General features: G+C 46.1%; 1 pseudogene; it reads right to left on the reverse strand.

The window, feature by feature from the left end:
• Positions 1-2,063: 2,063 nt before the first annotated feature.
• LOC136471935 (receptor-like protein EIX1) lies at positions 2,064-5,497 on the reverse strand (annotated as a pseudogene).
• Positions 5,498-6,459: the final 962 nt, after the last annotated feature.

Consider the following 6,459-nt stretch of genomic DNA (forward strand, 5'->3'; position numbering starts at 1 on the left):
TACATCAAGTTACAAATATTATCCTCCACAGCTTAGTGACCCATGTTTTCTTTGATGAAGTTGAAGATCCAAGATTAGCATGGTGCCTTTTTCTTTAGTTCATTATTGAAATTACTTTTACATTCCTCTTAACTCGATTGAAATTATTTTTACATGCCCGCAGCAACGCGCGGGGAATTCACCTAGTTTCAAGTGTTTCAGACGTTTAAAGGTATGTTGAAAGTGTTTCATATGGATATTGCAAAAATATAGCATGGGATGTTTGTACATGTTGCATATGTTGCAAGTGTTTCAAAGGCATGTTGCAAGTGTTTCAGAGATTTGTTTAAAATGTTTCATCTGTTGCAGACCTATCTTGCAAGAGTTCTGATCTGGATATTGCATATGTTTCACACACATTTGTTGCAATAATATGTTCTAAATGTTTCAGTCTTATGTTTCAGTAATTGTTTTCATGTTGCAAGTTGCAAGTGTTTTATCTGGGTTGCATATATTTCACATATATATTGCAAGTGTATGTTCCAAATATTTCATCAATTTTATAAGTATGTTGCATTCAAGTGTTTCATGTTGCACGTGTTTCAAGTTGTTCGCGGAGTCAGGGGACGCGGGGAGTGATGGTGGCACAACACGGACGTTGGGGAATGGGGCGCAACGAGCTAGGGGGTCGGCGGTCGGGGCACGCTTAGGGCGGGGTGCACGTGGGGGGCGGGGCGAACGGTCTCGAATCCAGGTGGCTATGGGCTGCGCGTGTGAGGCGAGTCGTCCGGATGCATGGGCGCTGCGACAGGGTGGGTTGCACGTGCGGGGCGGAAAACAAATCAGCGGACTTGGCAGGCTATACGGGCGTCCCGCATCCGTCGCTAGCAATTTGTATCCTGTTACAACTGTTCGATAGCGATTGCCAGGTGCAACTGGGCCTAATCTACTTGCTCCACTCTGGGCCCGATACTTTTGAGTTAGGTTCCTTGGGCCTTTTCCTTCTTGGGCTTTTGGGCACTGCAGTAGTGGTTCCCATGTCCGTGACATTGAAGCGGGGCTCGGCGATGGCGTGGAGGCAGTTCTGAAGCTTTGGCACTGTCTCGGTAAGGAGGCGCACCTCTAGACCGGAGGCGGAGGTCCGCGGTTGCCGTGGGCTCAGGCGCCGGCGGCGTCAGATGCGGGGCGCAAGAGAGACTCGGCACCCGGGCGTTACATCGTCTCAGGTGCTTGCCGGAGGTTCGCCGGATCTACACCGTGCTTCCTGGTTTTCTCCCCTGTCCCCAGTGGCCCAGTCCTGCAGGCGCCGTTGTCGCTCTTCTCGCGCGGAGCGGCAGTCTGGCGGAGAAGGAATAGCTCGCCGTTGCCCAGTCCTGCGGAGGCTCGTTGCCAGCGGCGGCGCTCGCTCCTCACGTTGCCAGCGATGTGGCCTTCGGTCGCACCAATACTACATCATCGTTTGTTACTCGTTTCAATTTCTATAGACCAGGGGAGGGTGCACGCCCGAAAAGTGTTCGACGGAATGCGCGGTCAATGCCCCACCGCCGCGGGCCGTTTCCAAGCTCATCTGCTACACCAAACCGGGGAAGGGGACGACGACGCCAGTGGAGGGTGCACGCCCGAAAAGTGTTCAGACTGGACTAACCTCGTCTGCCTCAACAGTCAACCTATCCGTGGATCTGTGGTTCAAATTGACGAGCGCGCGCAGAGGTTGATGCCAATTGGTGACACAGCACAATGACAAATCAGGCTTAATGCCTACACCGTGTCACCGCAAGTGCAGAGTTATTCTTTAACAGGTAATGCCCTGGATCCTGCAAAAGATTCATACATCAGTTTCATCACGTCTTCATATGACTGGCACGTCTTCCACCACGCATAAACTGAAGCATAGAAACAACTGCATAAATCCTTGCTGTAGCGTGCATTACAGCATATGCAGAAGTAGTGTTTCCTTAATTGTCTATCACTTTAGTATTAATTATAAATGACTAAAATATTACACCTATTTTTCATTCCAAAACTACACATCACTTCAAATTAAGAATGCCAGTGAATTGAAGAGGGGGAAAAGGTATTGCTAGCCACATAAAAATTCTGGTAACTATTTAAACAAGTAACTTACTAATAATAAGGAAGTATATAGAAATTAGGAATACATCTTCATGTACTATAAGGACTGACCAATATATATTGCCTTTGTTTAGATGAAAATACAACTATACAAGCCATATGACATCACATATGTCAGCAGGGTCTTCTTCCTCACTATGATTCAAACATAGCCGCCTGAATTGGTCTTGGCGGGAACATGTGTTCCATAAGGTATTTGTTTATTCTGCAGCTTTACTTACTAGTCAAAGTTGCCCACGTTACCACAACAAACACATAAACTCTGTCATAGAGGTTGTCAAAGAGCCGGAAATAAGCAATTCTCCATGACTTCATGAACAACAGTAGACAAAACACCATCCACAGCCCCACCACAAATCCCAATATAAGACCAAGATACAAGGACAAGGGTTCGAGTTCGTGTCCGTTGTTTCTGTTCTGACCATCGGTGGGTGTATCATTTCCTGATGAACAATTCTTCTGAAGAGGGGGCCCACAGAGTCCATCATTGCCGATGTACATAAGTGATGGATTGTCCACACTGAGGGTATCAAGTTGCCTACCTGAGGGTATCCTTCCAGACAAACTGTTGTAGGACAAGTTCAAGTAGCTTAGTGATGTCAAATTTGATAAGTTTGGTGGGATTTCTCCAGAAAGATGGTTCTCCGAGAGATCGAGTGATTCCAATGACTGCAAGGCCCCAATTTTGTTAGGAATTTTTCCAGTCAGGCGGTTGGATGATACATTCAGATTTATTAATGCATCAAGGGAAGTGATATCAAAGGGAATTTCACCGGTCAAAGAGTTGCCTGATAAATCAATGTTTATGAAATATGCCATTGTGCGACCATACCTAAGCAGTTGCCCTTTCATAATTATTGGTATGATTTCTCCAAACTGACCAGTTATGGACTTGACTTCCCCTGAAAACTGAGGATTTCCATCTGGGAAAGGACCCATTTCCCTACCCAATCCCTTCAATGTCATAGCTGTCAGGCTTGACAGATGCCAAGGTATAACACCAGATAAGTTATTGCTTGATAGATCCAGGTATTGCAGATAGCCAAGATTTGTGATTTCTGCTGGAATATTTCCTGAAAATGTATTGTGGCTTAGTCGAAGAAACTGTAAATTTGTCAGTTCCCCAATCCATTCAGGTAACCTTCCAAAGAAGTTATTCCATGCAAGATCCAGGAACTGTAGGCCCGTGGACTTCTGCAAAAATGCTGGGAATTCTCCTGACAAACTGTTATTGCCTAGAAGCAGGAATTCTATAAAGAATTGACTGGATTCAGTCTCAAAACATCGTGGAATTTCACCCTCCAAAAGATTGTTTGACAAGTCTAGGTCAGACAGCAGAATCAGTTTGCACAAAGATCCTGGAATGCTGCCACCAATTTTATTTGAATACATAAGCAATGTTTGCAGTTGTGGAGCTCCAAGGTTCGAAGGTAGTGTTCCTGAAAATGAATTGCTGGACATGTCCAAGATGGAGATATTTGTTGGTAGCGGTGGTATTGGTCCACTAAGCAGGTTTGAACTGATGTTTAGCTCTTCAAAGGCCATGTCAGCTAGATTTGCCGGCAAGCTGCCACTTAACTGATTGTTGGAGAGGTCGATATATATGGCCTGTGAAAATGTAGGCCAGAACCAATCGGGAATCTTGTCCATTAGAACTGTACTTGAAACGTCAAGTTCAGTGATCTCTGGCTGCCACTGAAGCCAAGCAGGAAAAAGAGGACCCATTTGGCAAGATGCAAAAAGTGCAACCTCCAGGCTGAAGATAGGGATCCAATCTGTATCCACTGACAGCTTCAAATTGGTTGAAGATAGGTCTAGTTTCTTTAAGCTTATTAGAGCTGCAAAGTGTTCTTCCATGATGATACCGCTGAAGTTGTTGTTGCTTAGAACCAACCAAGTCAAATTAGTGAAGGCTCCGAGTTCCGTAGGTACACTTCCACTGAGATGATTATTGGACAATTCAAGGGTGACCAAACCAGTTAGACTCCTAAACTCTGGTCCTAGAGGTCCAACAATTCTATTGTTGGAGAGGTCGAGGGTGGTTAGGTGTGTGCAGTTACTGAGCTCTGGTGGGATGTTTCCAGCAAGGTTGTTCTTGGAGAGGTCAAGTACAGTCAATGCGGTGAAGCGGCCTATCAAATTTGGAAGGGTTCCAGTGATATTATTAGAGTGGAGATGCAGCTCCTGCAGTGTATCCCACACACATTGTGGCAACCTCACCATCAATACTGCTATGTCTCCACTCATTCCATTGTCAGTGAGGTCTAGGATTTCCAAACTACATAGGTTCTTAAAGTTTCCTTCCATGACCAGCCCTTGATTAAGACCAAAGGACAAATCAAGGACTTGGAGAGATGTCATTTTTCTAGTGCATCATGAAATTGGCCAAATAACCTGTGATACCCAAGATAGAGGTATCTGAGGCTCGTCGCCTTCCAAAACCAACTAGATGCAATTTCGTGGTCAAAATTATTACCCGAGAGATCAAGCTTATTGAGTTTTGTGAGATTTAGTAGAGGAAGTGATTGGTTTGCACTAGCAACCGAGCAGAATGAAAGATCAACGACTCTCAGAGATGGAATCCTATTTAGCACATGAGGCCAGTTAGATACCTGTGAGAGATTTACATTGCTCATGCCAAGGTATTGTAAAGGTAGATGTTGTAACCAAGTGATGTCTGCTGAGTACATCCTGTAGGAGCCAAGATCAAGGTACTGCAACTCAGACAGATTACCAAGCTGAGGAGGCACTTCACCGCTAAATGGTATACCAGAGAGATTCAGATATCTCAGACTCTTCATCAGGGTCAGGAACAGAGGTATAGTCTTTTGATGCTCTGATGTCAAGCAACTCCAGCTGAGGTCCAAGTGCTGTAGTTGTTCAAGGGAAAGCAGAGAGGGACTTATCTCGCCGAGCAGAGCGTTTACGTCGTCGCATCCGGTGTCGGAGCCGGTGCTTGGATTTCGATTGCCAAGGTCAAGCTCGAGGATGCGGCCGGTATGGTTGCTACACCTGACGCCTCTCCACCGGCAGCAGTCTCTACCGTGCCATGAAGCAAGGCGGTTGGTGAGGTCAGCTGTGATGCCCTTCCTGAAGGAGAGCAAGGCGGCCCTCTCAGCTGGGATGCAGCCGCTGCGATGGGAGCCATGTTGTTCAGCTTGAAGCGCAGCGACACTCAGGAACAAACTGGTGTCTATGATGAGGATCAAGAGGAGGACGGACGAGGGATTGGTTGTTCTGGGATGCATGCTGGGAAAACAGTGTAGCAAGAAGGCCGAGAAAGGTATGAGCTGCTTCGGTGCCCTGCCCCTTGTTTTATAGCTCCGTCCCTCCACCACAGCTGTTTGAAATGATGTTCATATTTGTATTAAAAATTGATGATTTTAGAGGGGCTACACCGCAGGGAAGGTTAAACAAAGGAGCTTTATGGGCTTTGACCGTGGACTAGTCCGGAGCCGCAGGACCCACGTCTGCCGGTCTTTATGGGCTCCGGACTTTGACCGTCTCCAGAAGAGGAGGGCATCCACCATGGGATAGGATAGGAGGGTCACGGGCGCAGCGAAGACTTGCCTTGTCGTGCGTGCGGGAGACGTCATGGTCCACGGCCTCAACGGCAGCGGCAGCTTCTCTCGGCTCCTTCCTTCCTGCCGATTGCTTCTGCTGTCTCTGGCTCTCTGCCCGAATTTGATTGATTGATTTAAGTCACAAGGGTTAATAGTTATATAGTATTATATTATATATATAAATATAATATGGCCTGTCAGTCTCAGTCATGACTAATGGGAACACAAAGGGTAGACTAGCCATTCGACCGCGTTGAAGGAAAGGAATGCAAAACAGAAACAGGCCAGATTTTGGGGGCCCCGTCGGCGTCGGCCCTGTCGTGAGTAATGAAAACGCATTCAAACGAAAACAGCAAACTGACAAGACAGACCAGCCAAACAGGAATGCGCTACGTAAGCTACTACTCCTTCCCCACGGAGGAAGACTTGGCCAAGACAGAAATCAGTTGACTCAAACGTCCAAACAGATGTGTACGCCAGGTGCAGCTTGTGGTGAGTGCTAGGACCAAGTCATTAGCGGCCTAAGTAACTTGACACAGTCACACCGTAACGTCCAAGTCCGACATGAAGTTGTGATTTTTTTTTTTTTACTTTCAAAGTTTTTTAAACAATATTTTAGCTAGCGCAACTATATTGGTGTTGTCTCGTGTACGGTCTCATACAGTGCCACGTAATTTAAAGACAATTTAATAGACAACATATACGATGGTTGTCTTTTAAGTCTCTCTTATAGTAACTCATAATTTCTTAATTTGTGCATAGAATAAAAGTAAGTTATAAGTTG

This window comes from Miscanthus floridulus, chromosome 8 (assembly GCF_019320115.1).
Source record: "Miscanthus floridulus cultivar M001 chromosome 8, ASM1932011v1, whole genome shotgun sequence".
NCBI classification, from domain to species: domain Eukaryota; kingdom Viridiplantae; phylum Streptophyta; class Magnoliopsida; order Poales; family Poaceae; genus Miscanthus; species Miscanthus floridulus.